The sequence below is a fragment of the Falco naumanni genome, chromosome 7 (genome assembly GCF_017639655.2).
Source record: "Falco naumanni isolate bFalNau1 chromosome 7, bFalNau1.pat, whole genome shotgun sequence".
In the NCBI taxonomy this organism is placed as follows: Eukaryota; Metazoa; Chordata; class Aves; order Falconiformes; family Falconidae; genus Falco; species Falco naumanni.
In genome coordinates this window covers 54,285,873-54,298,238 of record NC_054060.1, presented here as the reverse complement: position 1 = coordinate 54,298,238, position 12,366 = coordinate 54,285,873, and positions in this window count along the sequence as shown.

Genomic DNA, 12,366 nt, shown 5'->3' with positions numbered 1-12,366 from the left:
GCACCTGGGCTTGAATGGGACTGTCTAGGTCAGTTGTTTTGGGTCAGGCCCACTCCTGTCAGGCATAGAGATGTAACTGAGATCCAGAATGGTGTCATGTTTCTTTCCTCGGTGGCCCTGTGAGCAGAGACAGGTGCCTCTTTCAATGCTTCCATCAGCCTCAGCCAGAAGAGAGGCCACCTCAGCGATCAGGACAGCTGGGGCTCAAGTGGGAGATCAGTCCTGCAGCTGATGTGACAATGTCCTTGGCTAGCTGAGCTTCCCTGTGAGACAGGGAGGGATCGGCTCTCCTGAGACTGAGCCAAGGCCAAGCAACTCCATGGTGCTTTCTTATACACTTTTTCTCTAATGGACACTGAGTGATGGGCTCCTCCAGAATGCAATTACAGGAGTTACTGTCTGATGCTTTTGCTCTGACTCATTCTTAAAAGCAGCCTATCAGTCTCCATTGACTATTTTGGGAGCCTGGCAATAGAGATATTCCAAAAAAACCCCTCTTTGCTGAATGGCTAAGGAGGCAGGTTCCTAACTGGCACTCTGAATCATCTTACTGTGGCTAAGCATCTTTTAGCTGTTGAAACATTTAACCTGGATGCATCTTAAGCCAGTTTCTGATAAAATCAGGAATCAAACCCAAGAATCATAGTTCACAGATTTTTTCCCTATAACCATTAGATAACAAATTTTACTTTTCTACCTCTAAATATTTTCCATTATTTCAACTTTCTTCTGAAACTCAGATGTAAAGCTGCTTGCCGTGTTTGACTTTCAGGCATACAGGGGAAGTTCTGATATACATATAGAACCAAAGACTGTTTGTCAATTTAGTTTTATTAATTGCATAAGGTATAAATTTTAATGAGCTAAGAAGCGGTAGTAATTCCTTGTCTTTGATTTGGTGTATTTGTGTTTGCAATCTATTCACTTGCTGCAGCTATCTGAGAATTTACTTTAAAAAAAAAAAAATTATATGCAGATTTTTATAACTTATCTGAAATGTGACATCCCTGAGCAGTTGTATAATCATTTTAGCCAGTAAGTGAGTTTTTTTAAAGATTTAACTAAAGGGAACACATTTGTTATAACTGAACATCTGGATTCAGTGAAAGACTGTTTTCTGTGCTTGGTAATTAGACACCTTAAGGCATACCAGAGGGAGCACATGCATTACACTGGGAGCTGTGCTAGGAGCCCTGTCTTCAGCTTCTCTTCTGGAGCCTTCCAGTGCAAACACAGAACACTTGAATTTTTATAACTCTAACATGATTTAGCACCCTCTGATTTCCCCTGTAACTTTTAATGATTTTTCTCTTTGTGTTCAGCCTTTCTAAGGTGACTAGTATACGCAGTCCCTTCCTGGTCTTCACTGATCTGAGGGATGGTGGTTTGATATGGAAATATTAGCTCTCCAGAGAAGAAATACAGAAGCAATTCTTCAGGATGCTTGTATTTTTAATCTGCTTCCTTTTCCCAGGCCTTATCTTCAATTGATAAGGCATGTGGTACCAGCCTAGAGAGCTTCTGCATCATTGCCTATCATTTTCTCATAGGAATAGTTGTGAACCTCCTGGCTTTATCTTTCATTGCCTGGCTGGTTCCTCAGCTTTTTCCAGGGAAGCACAGTGATTCTTAATTTCATTGATAAGCTAGATGAAGTGGTTCAGGTGCCACTTGTTCAGGTATGCAGCTTGCAGCTCATTTTCTCCTTGTGGAACACCATGCTCATCGTTTTTGGCAGGTAATGCTCATGTTTTCTCTATGTGTCCAGGCTTCCCATCCCTGGCAGTGTTTATGCACACCCTTTACATTTCTGCATGTTTGTCAGTTTAACGACCACCTTCTGTTATAAATGGTATTACTCCACATGGAATTGAATATTTTTTTTTTTATGGTGGAAGTCTTATGAATATTACTAGTAGTGAGCTACAATAAGGTCAAGGCGAGGAAGGGGGGGGGGTGGGGGGGTGGTCCCTTTAATGTAGTCCTTTTGTCCTGGTGTTGCTGCTCCAGTCAGAAAAAAGGATTGAAAATGCGCCTGTTGTGCAGATGCTTTTGTATGCTGATACATTTAACAAAGCAGGTTTTTTGTCTTCTATTCCTTGCAGTATGTATATTGTCAGTTTGTGTCTAATTTAACCTCCCTACTTGTGGTTTCCTGGTTAGTTTTTAGAATTGTTTTCTATTTTCTCATGAATTCTAAAGGGCAACTTCCCTGAGAATTCATGTGTGTCTGGCTCACAGGAGACACTGATGGCTTGATCTGTGCTAAGTCTCACTACGTATTCTTACCTCTTAGACTCTTGCTCCAGGACAAAACAGCAATGGTGTCCAAAAGGAGAAGGCAAGTGTAGTACATGCTCTGGCAGAGAATGACAGGTGCTATATGTAATCTAGAAAAAAGCATAACAACTTTTAGCATAGTATTTTGAAAAATGAGGTGTCTAATGACACCATGTAATTCCTGCTTGGGCAGACACAATATTTGACAAGGCCATCTTTGAAAGAAACCGGTTAACTTTCTGAAAGAAATCCTAGATGGGATCTAGCCTAGGAAGAAATTTCTGGAGAACACGAATTTATTTAGTAAATAAATTTCTAAGTATGAAACAACATTTTAGGAAAGGTAAAAGGTACCTACTTCAGATACCACTCCTATGACAACTGTCCTCACTTAAACTTTTGCCTGCATATAATTCATCTAGCATGAATTTGAATGCGATAAACATGTATTGAGAGTTTTAGTCCCAGTCAGTCACATATAATAGGACACCTCATATATGAAAAGATTATTGTCATAAATATGCTTCAACTACATTTTAAAAAAATAAATTGTAGAGCTGAATTTTTGCTCCCGTATATTTGTGATATTACATATGCATCTGTAATAAAAAAAAAATTGCTGAGAAATGTTCTGCGATAGGAATAAATTGAAACAGTAGCAAGAAAAATAGTAGCTGGATCTATGGAGAACAGAATGGTAAGCCTGAGAGCCTAACAGGAGTTATGGACTGTTTGTTTCTCAGGACCTGAGTATGCAAGATCTGTACTTGGGTACAAGCCCAGCAATGTGAACCTTTTTAATGGTATCAAATGTTTCTGTGGTTCAGATTCAACTTCTGGTGAAGCTGATGTTACTTAAATAAGATCCATAGTTGCATGTAGTAAACAAAGCTTGTGTAATCCACTGACAGTAACTGAAGAGGTGAAATACTGAGGGGTGTAAAAGAGGAACCTTACCTTAGACATGAGATCTGATCTGGATATGAGGATGTAAAGGCATTTCTGTAAAGCTAGCTCATAACTGAGATTGTGTTGAAACATATTCAGCACTGGAACAGGCAGTGCTCCTGAGTCGGACAGATAATCTCTTTCCCTCATGAGTTTCCCCCCTATCTGGCTAATATACTTGCCTTACTAATAGGGTTGCATACCCATTCTAAAGTCCAGTCTGCACTGATCTTTGCTCCTCATTCTGTCAGTGGGAGAAATCTGAATTGTTACTCTCTGCAAACATAATTTATAACATCTAAGGATCCCTACATACTTTTGAAGAATTTAATATGAAGAAGTGTTTTGACCCATAATACATTTTATTAAGTAATTCAGTTACTGTCTAGAAAGAAGAAAAGCTAGCCCAAAACCTCAGAGGAAAAAATAAAGGTGTTATTGAAGACCACTTTTATTAGTTGGCACTCTTTCCCATTGTCTTGGACCCGTTTGCACTAGAAGAGCATGAGTTTGTCACTAGTCCATTATTATTTGCTGATATTTCACCCCATGTGTGAAGCTAGCTGCTTCTGTCCACCTTCCCTGCTGAGGACCTTTTGATTATGCCTTCTTGCACACCAAAACAGAGAGGTTATGTTTCCTACTCGTACAACACTTATTTAACTGTGGTGGCAACCTGTTCTCAGGGAAGAGACCACCCATTTCCATACCATCCTGTGATTATTTTAGTGATGTTTGCAGAAAGCCAGGCAAAATCAAGCTCCATAAAACCACCCTAATACAGACCCAGAACAGTGCTAAATTAGCATATGTTCGTTAATATGGTAAATTAGTAGGTTAGAATGAGAATTTCTGCATTTTTTTATTAGTAACTGTATAATTCTTCTTATAGTCTATGTATGTTATTAGAAAATGAAGAAATATTAGTACTGAACTGAAAAATTCATGCATTTTAATAAATCATGCAGACTTTCAATCATTTAGTTAATTTATTTGCATGAGTTGAGTATGAAACATTTTGGATTTGGAAAACTGCTATTCACTTAAATATTAGGGCACTCTGAGGAGTGTTGGTATATAGTTTGTCTGTATACGGTGCATTCAAGAAGGCTGGAGCCGCATATAAGAACAGCTCTTTGAAAGAACAGCTAACAGGGGCTGCAAAGTGCACAGGACCGTTGGAGTGTGGGTGAGAACCTGCATTGTTCTGTCACTTTGAATGGGTAAAGCAACCTTTCAGCTCTGTTTCAGCAAAGTACTGAAACTAGCACTTGACTTGAAGCTGAAATTGGCAAGATCATGGTTGAGACAGAAATTAAGTGCATACTGACGTGCTTTGTCAGACTGGTGCTTTGTTGATTTTGACTATTCTGATGAAGCTGCAGAATATGCAAATTGACAGCTCCTCCACTTCCAAGCCTTTAAGGTTTCTACCATAAACACAAAGGTTTAGATGCTGAAAACCATCTAAATAGCATTTAGTTTTGAAAATGTACCCAAAAGTTGCAAGAACAGAAATTTCAAATCTGTGAGCAAAAATTCAAGCTCAGAAATCTTTAGATTATGGCTTCAGATATGTGTTGGATCTTGATAGCATTTCTAAAAACCAGGCCCTTTTACATCCTTGCAATAATGTCTTTTGTGCTTGATTTCTGCCACTAATACTAAAAAACCTATATTAGAAAAGGCATATAAGCTTGAATAATTATCTGGATATTTTAATGAGATTAATTTACATTTAATAACATCCTGCTCTTCCTGGAAGCATCTCTGTTTGGGTTTAAATGCACAAATTTGGTACAACCTTCCTTTAATGTGAATAGTTATTATAGGCAATGCGCACTCTTGGGTATATATGTTTGTGTTTCAGTTCAGAACAGTCATCATTGTCAATTTTGGGGTTTTCTTTACTCATTCCTGTATGCAGAATCCTTTCTAAATCAACACCCTGTGTATCACTTTGCACCATAAAATCTGGGCTTTCTTTGGAAGCTTACACTTACAGCTTCTCCTACTAACATGGGTATTCTTGCATATTGCAAATGCATATGTGATCTTTTTTCTGTGTATTGATCATCCTTTCCTTCATCACTCCCATTCCTTTTACCAGTGAGACAAAACACAGGCTAACAAATTAGCTTCCATCTCTCTAATCACTGGATTCATCAGCTAAAATGTGAGAGACGCCTGGGAAAAAAAACACGTCTTCAGTTAATTAAGGATGTGTTTTCTGTAATTAATGCAAATTATTACTTAAACAACTTTAAGAAAAGGAAGCAAGGACAATTTCTTGGCCATGAATATCAGAGCTCTGCCAATGCATTTAAGGAGGTCAAATGACCTGACAACATGCCTGAACCCTCATCTGGTAAAATAATAAAAAGGCATAAGAATTCCTGTATAGCCTTCCAATTTAACTGTGCTAAGGGATTTCTTAAAAAGAAATGGGGTGGTGGTGGGGGGGGTAAAAATATAAAAAGGCAACGATGAAATTATTTTATTTGTGCCTTTAAAAATGAACAGATATATTATGTTACTGCATGTTGTCCTCAATTATATTTCTTCTTGGAATAGATAAGTTTCTGACTAATTGAAGACTAATTAAAGAGATTTTCCATCTTCCGCTTTTCCTTGCTACAGTTTCTTATGGACAGGGACATTCTGTGCAGCAATGCTGTATTACATAAGCAATTGATTAAAAATAAAAAAAGACATGGCATCCCAATTGGTTTTGAAAATACCCTGCATAAAGATACCATTAGCATTTTTCAGACCTTCACAACAAGCCTGATCTGGTGAAGTCAGTGCAAGTCTTTCCACTGACATCAATGGGCAGTGGATCAGGGCTCATTTAAGTGCTACTTCTAGCTGTGTTTTCTCCATTCTTTAATTCTGCAGTGTTTTCATGCTGAGATTTGGTGAAGTTGATAGAGACAATTCTTGCAATTTTTTTGTAATTCTACACAAGTGGCAAATTTTGCGTTTATAAGCACCTTTCAGTCCAGTGAGTTTTACCAGTTGTTTAAAGATCCCATAGAAACCAACAGAAAGAACTGTATTTGTGCTGAGAGGACATAGCTGGACAGAACAACTGTGTAGGAGCAGTATTGGCTAGAGATCACCAAACCCGAGAAACTTCTAATGTAAAAGCCGCCATAGGACTTCAAGGTTTCAGTTTCATCTATATGTGCAGAAGACTGCTGTGTGTCCCTACCTGTCTTCAGCACACCCACACCCATACACCTTGGACTTAATATTAACCCTAATAGGCACTGTTTTGTTTTACTTTTGCCAAACTAAAACTGAAAAAAGGAAAAAGATGTGTTTTTCTTAAGAGATTTTTAGTTCATAGAAAAGCACCCTTATCTCAGTGTGAGTGTTCTGCCATTTTAAAAATTAAAATGGTCTACAACTGGCCAAAGCTACTCATCCTAATTATGTATTCTGGAGTAATTTTGGATTTAAGCAAGGAAGAGCCTGGAAACTGCTGATTTCTGAAGGGGAGAACAGTCAGGTTGTTCCTTTGGAGGATAACTCATCTGCAGAACTCAAAAAGAGGAGGTGGGGGAAAGGAAGCAGCAAGATACAGGACAGTTATGGCATCCAGAGTGGGGTTAAGCCTACCTCCTCTGCCAAATTTGCAAAAATCTTGATAATTGAGTGATCAGAAGAGCCTCAGGAATGACAGAAGGAGGAACTGAGGCAGACTTGCTGCTTCTTCCCTAACAGGAGTGATAGGAGAGTGATAAGCAAAGGTCAGTATGGGTCATTCGGTCTTCCTGTAAACAACAGCAGCCTTTTTCACAGTGAAGGGCTGCTGTGCATCACATTTTGGTTGCCTCTATAAAAAGAACAAAATACCTCCCCCCGTCAATTCCCCATCAGAGTACAGTAATGAAATGCCCAGCTGCAGATGCAGCAAAATCCATTCCAGTTCTGCTCAGTTATTGTCTGTCTCATCTTTAGCAGATGGCTGGACGATGATGTCTGCAGTAATAAAAATATTAAAAACAAAAACTGCCAGCTGAATTGGAAAACTGACTAATTTCTATTTTTATAATGTGGTACATGAAGCCAGTAACGGCCATATTCAGCAACAGCCATGTGAGAATGTTTAGTAGAGAGAAGAAGCAGTGCTGAACTGCTCCATCCCTAGTCTTCTGGAAAGAGAGGACACCTCACAGCGTATTCAGAACAGTCAGGAAAAATCAGCCCTGTACTGCTTCCATATGTCATATCATGCCATGTCATTCGAAAGAACAGTGTTAGCTGTAACACACTGGGAGCAGTAAGACACATTCCCCCTCGGGGAAGCAGAATATCTCTGAGGCTTGCTTCAGCACTGCTTGCATGAAGGCGCATACATTGTATAGCCAAGCGCTGCATGGCACCACCACACCGACAGAAGGTGAGATGTCTTTTGGAGCAATCAGTACCATGGCCATACCTTTGAAAAAATATGGCCTTCACTTGCCTTCCAGGTTCTCCCTTTGCTTCTTGGTATATGCTACTTCTTCAGCCAGTGACATAGTAACATAATGTTAAATGTAAGCACAGCTTTTTACAGTTAAACTGTGAAGAAAAATTGCTCAGGTAGACTTTTTTTTGTACTACAGCTTCTGTGTTCAGGTATTAGACAAAAACAGAGGCTAAACTAGGTATGACCTGATTGCTGACAGAAAGTGATGAACAGATGATACTGTAAGAATACTCACTGGATAATGATCTTAATTCTCTTCATACTGCATGGATCTTTAAACGCCAGAAGATCATATGGCACTAATTCATTCCGTTATGTGAGTGGTATTTCACTCCTAGAGAGTGAGATTCTATCACTCTGTCCTTGAGGTGCATTAGCTGTATTGCATTGGCAACTTTTATGAATTTTTAACTTACTCAAAACATAGATTAAGGCTTTTGAAAAGAACAGGTGATTTTCAGAGCTTGGGTTAATAGCCCATTGTTTGAAATACAGTAAAGGATGCTGATTTTCAGGAATTACTAAGCATCCTTCTTGAACTCAAGATTCCGCAATGATACCTTTATTATCTCAGATAATCTTATTGACATTTAGAGCATCCTAACAGTTCCATCACATATATTCTAGCAGCAATATCCTTAGTTATACGGCTGTCCTAAGATTATACTGAGATTTGGGGGGTTGCTATGTTTATTAAAGAAATCCACTGGGTTATGAAAACACCAGTTTTGTTTTCTTTATGGAAAGAAACTACTTTTTTTTTTTATGGAAAGATACTTACTTCTAGGATCTTAGATCTTAAGTTTAATCTTCATTAACATTACTTAAGTTATTAAAGAGAACAACCTCTGAACTTGTTTCATCTTTCCATTCCAAGTTCCATTCAGCAAGGGGACATGAATAAATGAAGGAATGTGAAATGTTGTCCTGCTGCAGTACATTAGGCTCTTAAAAGCTGTAGTGAAGAATTAATGTTAGTTTATTCCAGCTTCTATCACCAGGAAATTAATTAGTGTATTGTTTGAGTGGAGGAAGAGGCACAAAGTAATTTATACGTGTCTTATCACTTGTATTTGAAAGAAAAAAGAAAAAAAAAAGCTTTCCTGAGTATTTGGGAGAAAAGCGAATTATATTTTTTTTCTTGGGACTGTGCACACATTTTTTATTTTTTTATATTCAAATGTATGTACTGAGTAAGACTCAGTCTCTCCTTGACATCTGTTGCAATCTGACCACTATAGTGACAGTTTTCCCTTTCAGTGAAAGATAGTGATGGACCAAACCTTTGAAAACTAGGGCATACCAGTCATTCCTTATCTCATTTAGCCACCTGAAAAACAAATGCAAAATGCTACTGGGCCACCTCATAACACTGTGAGAAATAGAGTATGTGAGCAGAAGGTTTTTAGAACCGCCAATGCAAAGATTGATGGAAGGGCAATTATTCTTAACTTTCATTTGCTGCTTTCCAGGTGATGCTTACCATTTTGTAATCTCTAAGAGAATATAAAATTTCTGTGTGTGTGTGTTTTTCTATTAAGGATTATGTTTAAATCTGAAATTCCTTTAGACATAAAAAAAAGCACTTGGACCTTACTTTATCTACAGAGTAATAAACTTTTAAAATAAAATACTCTAACTCCTACAATTTGTCACTAAAAGATTTCCTGAGCCAGACATGGAATCTACACATTTAGCAGCCATTTATTTAATGGAATTCTCTGGTCTCCTCTTTATCTCACTGAAGCTTCACACAACGTGCATGCAGTTACACACCTTAGCAACGTGTTCAGTGAAGATGTGCCTGCTGCTGCTTGCTTTGAACCTGCCATCCATTAGGTTTCATTCATGATCTATACTTCTTATATTTGCAGAGATGATAAGCAATCAGACCCTATGCACCTTTTATTTGCTTCTCATGATTTTATAAAGCCTTGTCATCCTTCTGCCCCTTCCAGGGACAAGATCCCTAGTTACTTGGCTGGTATACACACTGTTGTTTACTGCTGCCCTTCTCTGTACCTTTCTCAACTTAATTGTATGCGTTCTTGAGACCAAGCACTCATCTGCATGTAGGATTCAAGAAGAAGAATGGGTTTACACTGTGGTGAAGCTCAGTGCTTTTTCTAAACTATCTTCTCTACCTAAAAATTCCTACAATTTTATTTGCTATGTCAACTGCTACTGAGCGGTGAGCTGATGTTTTCCTAGTTCTTACACCAGTTATAACTTCCAGACTTTTTCTGTGGTGATGATGGTCATCTCAAAAACTCTCATTTTATATACTTTTTTCACCTCATTTGTGAAGAACCACTTACTCTTGGCTATTTTGAATCTACCACATGCTAGTTTAATCTGATACCCTCTATTTCTTGTATTGAAGAAATCTGAAGAACCAGTAAACCTCAAAAAATATGTTCCATTTATTAAATTATCTTTTTTTTCTATTGTCTTGTTTAAGAAACAAGTTCAAACTAATACATTCCACAATGATCTGATGGTCAAACTGTGAGTAACTTTTAGAAATCTTTTAGGATATTTATTAAAAAGAGAGTTTAAGAGCATTTTTATGCACCTCATAAATGTGGCAGGAGATAATATTGGAAAAAGTCATCTCCACACTCCTTAATAGAATCCCTCAAGCAGGTATAGGATAGAGTACATGCTAATGTGTTGTCCTAAATTAACAGTTTTGAGGCAAGAGAATTCACTTGTAAGCTATAAAGGACTGAATGGGAGACTAATGAGAGAGAATTCTCCCAGACGTAGCCGAGCCTGGCACAGAGACACTCAAAACATCTGGTTGGACAAATGTCTAAATTTCTAGCGTGTAAGTAATTGACTTTTAAATCAATAGACACCTTTTATTCAGTGTTTTGCCTTTATTTTAGTTTTGTGAAGCTGAAGTATTAGAACGTAGCCAGGTAAGCGTTTCTTTTGCACGCTTCTAATACACCTCAAAACCGGTTATATTTTGTAAAATGAGCTTAATCCTTAATACCAATTTTTCATTTCTAGATTCCCAAATATTCTTCCATTATTAATTATAACAGATTGAATTCATTAGCTACAGTTACCTCCCATAAGCGAAATGAACTAAACTGGCAATGTCTAATGCATTGCAGGATGGAGTTTGCAGTGCATTTTCAACTACCACACATCATGCACAACCTCTTTCGTCATGATATCTTGTAGCGAGGAGACATACTGGGCCGGTGCATGCTTCCTATACTACCTCTGAGGGGAGCCATTATCCAACTGTTCTGATTAATGCCAAGGAAACCATATATCTGTAATCCTGGCAGGATTACATGGCTTGATTCTACTCCTGTTTAAGTGACATGAATCAGAAACAAGTCTGCAGCCACATAGTCTGCATGTCACTTTTCAATAGAAAAGACATAAAATAAGATTAAAATCTTAGCCATATATTCTGTTGTTAGTATGGTACAAGGATGAGAAAGAGTAAAATGAAACTGCAGAAAAGAGTTTTCAGTTCTTTTTCATTTTAATAGCTGGTTGTGTATGACTTGATAAAGTTTATTCAGGAGAGGAGACATTCTCAATTACTCCAAAGTTTGATCATACATAACTATATAAACATAGATTATTATTATTTATTGAAACATCTGCTTTAATGGTACTTTACCCACTTATCTGAAGTTGAGTCCATGTTCTGCAGTTTGAAAATTTGTTTTCAGCTGAAACCCTGAGTGACAAGCATAATTTTTAAGAGCATAATTTAATTTGGAAAGGTGGAGGGGAGGTGTAGTAGGAGGTGGAGGAAGAGAGATGAAAAATTCAATGAACAGATGGGGAAATAATGTATAGTCATTATTGTTGTGTTACGGCTAGTGTTGGCAAAGAAAATATCCAATGACCATGCATTTTGCATTACTCCCTAGCCTACTGGAGTTTGGTGTGCAAGTGTTCTTAAGTGCTGAATTGTCCTGATATACTCTTAGTAATATGGTTTATTTTTTGAGGAGGCCAGCAGCAATAAGACTGAAAAAATGTCATTTTAAATTAATTCTCTGTGAAGTACTATCTAAAAAATTCTACAAGGAGTGAGCAAATGATGTAGTTCAAGGCTGCATTGTGGGTGAGAGATCAGTGGAAGCTTTTCCTTTACTTTGAACATGTGCTATTCCACGGAATATTTACTTTAACTACAGGCTAATTATGTTTCATTGGTTGCAGTGAAATCTAGAGTGTATAAGACATAAAAAACATTCCTTAAACTGAAATACACCAGTGTTTTTCATTATATTTTCCACTTAATCTATGTATTTGTTGATACTTTTATTTTACACGTCCTAGAAAGCAAATGATTGAAAAGTTAACGTGGAGAAAACTTTAGGGTACATGTCTTCAAGTGGCTCAAAAATAAGACAAAGTAAGTTGTTTCATCCTCACTGCGTAAGATCCTGCTGACTCTTAACCAGGCTTAATAACACTGTGACAATGCCAAGAAGTGCTTGCTGAGATCCTACTGTCATCTTTAGCTTATGCTAAAATTAAGAAAAAAAGACAAGACAAGGACAAAACCATGAATGGAATAGTTGGTGTAGTTAGTACTTCTTTTTTTCCTCAGCAATGTTTTTTTCTTCTTAATGGAGGGTTGTCAAAAGGGCAAAGGTAATAATGACATTTCATGT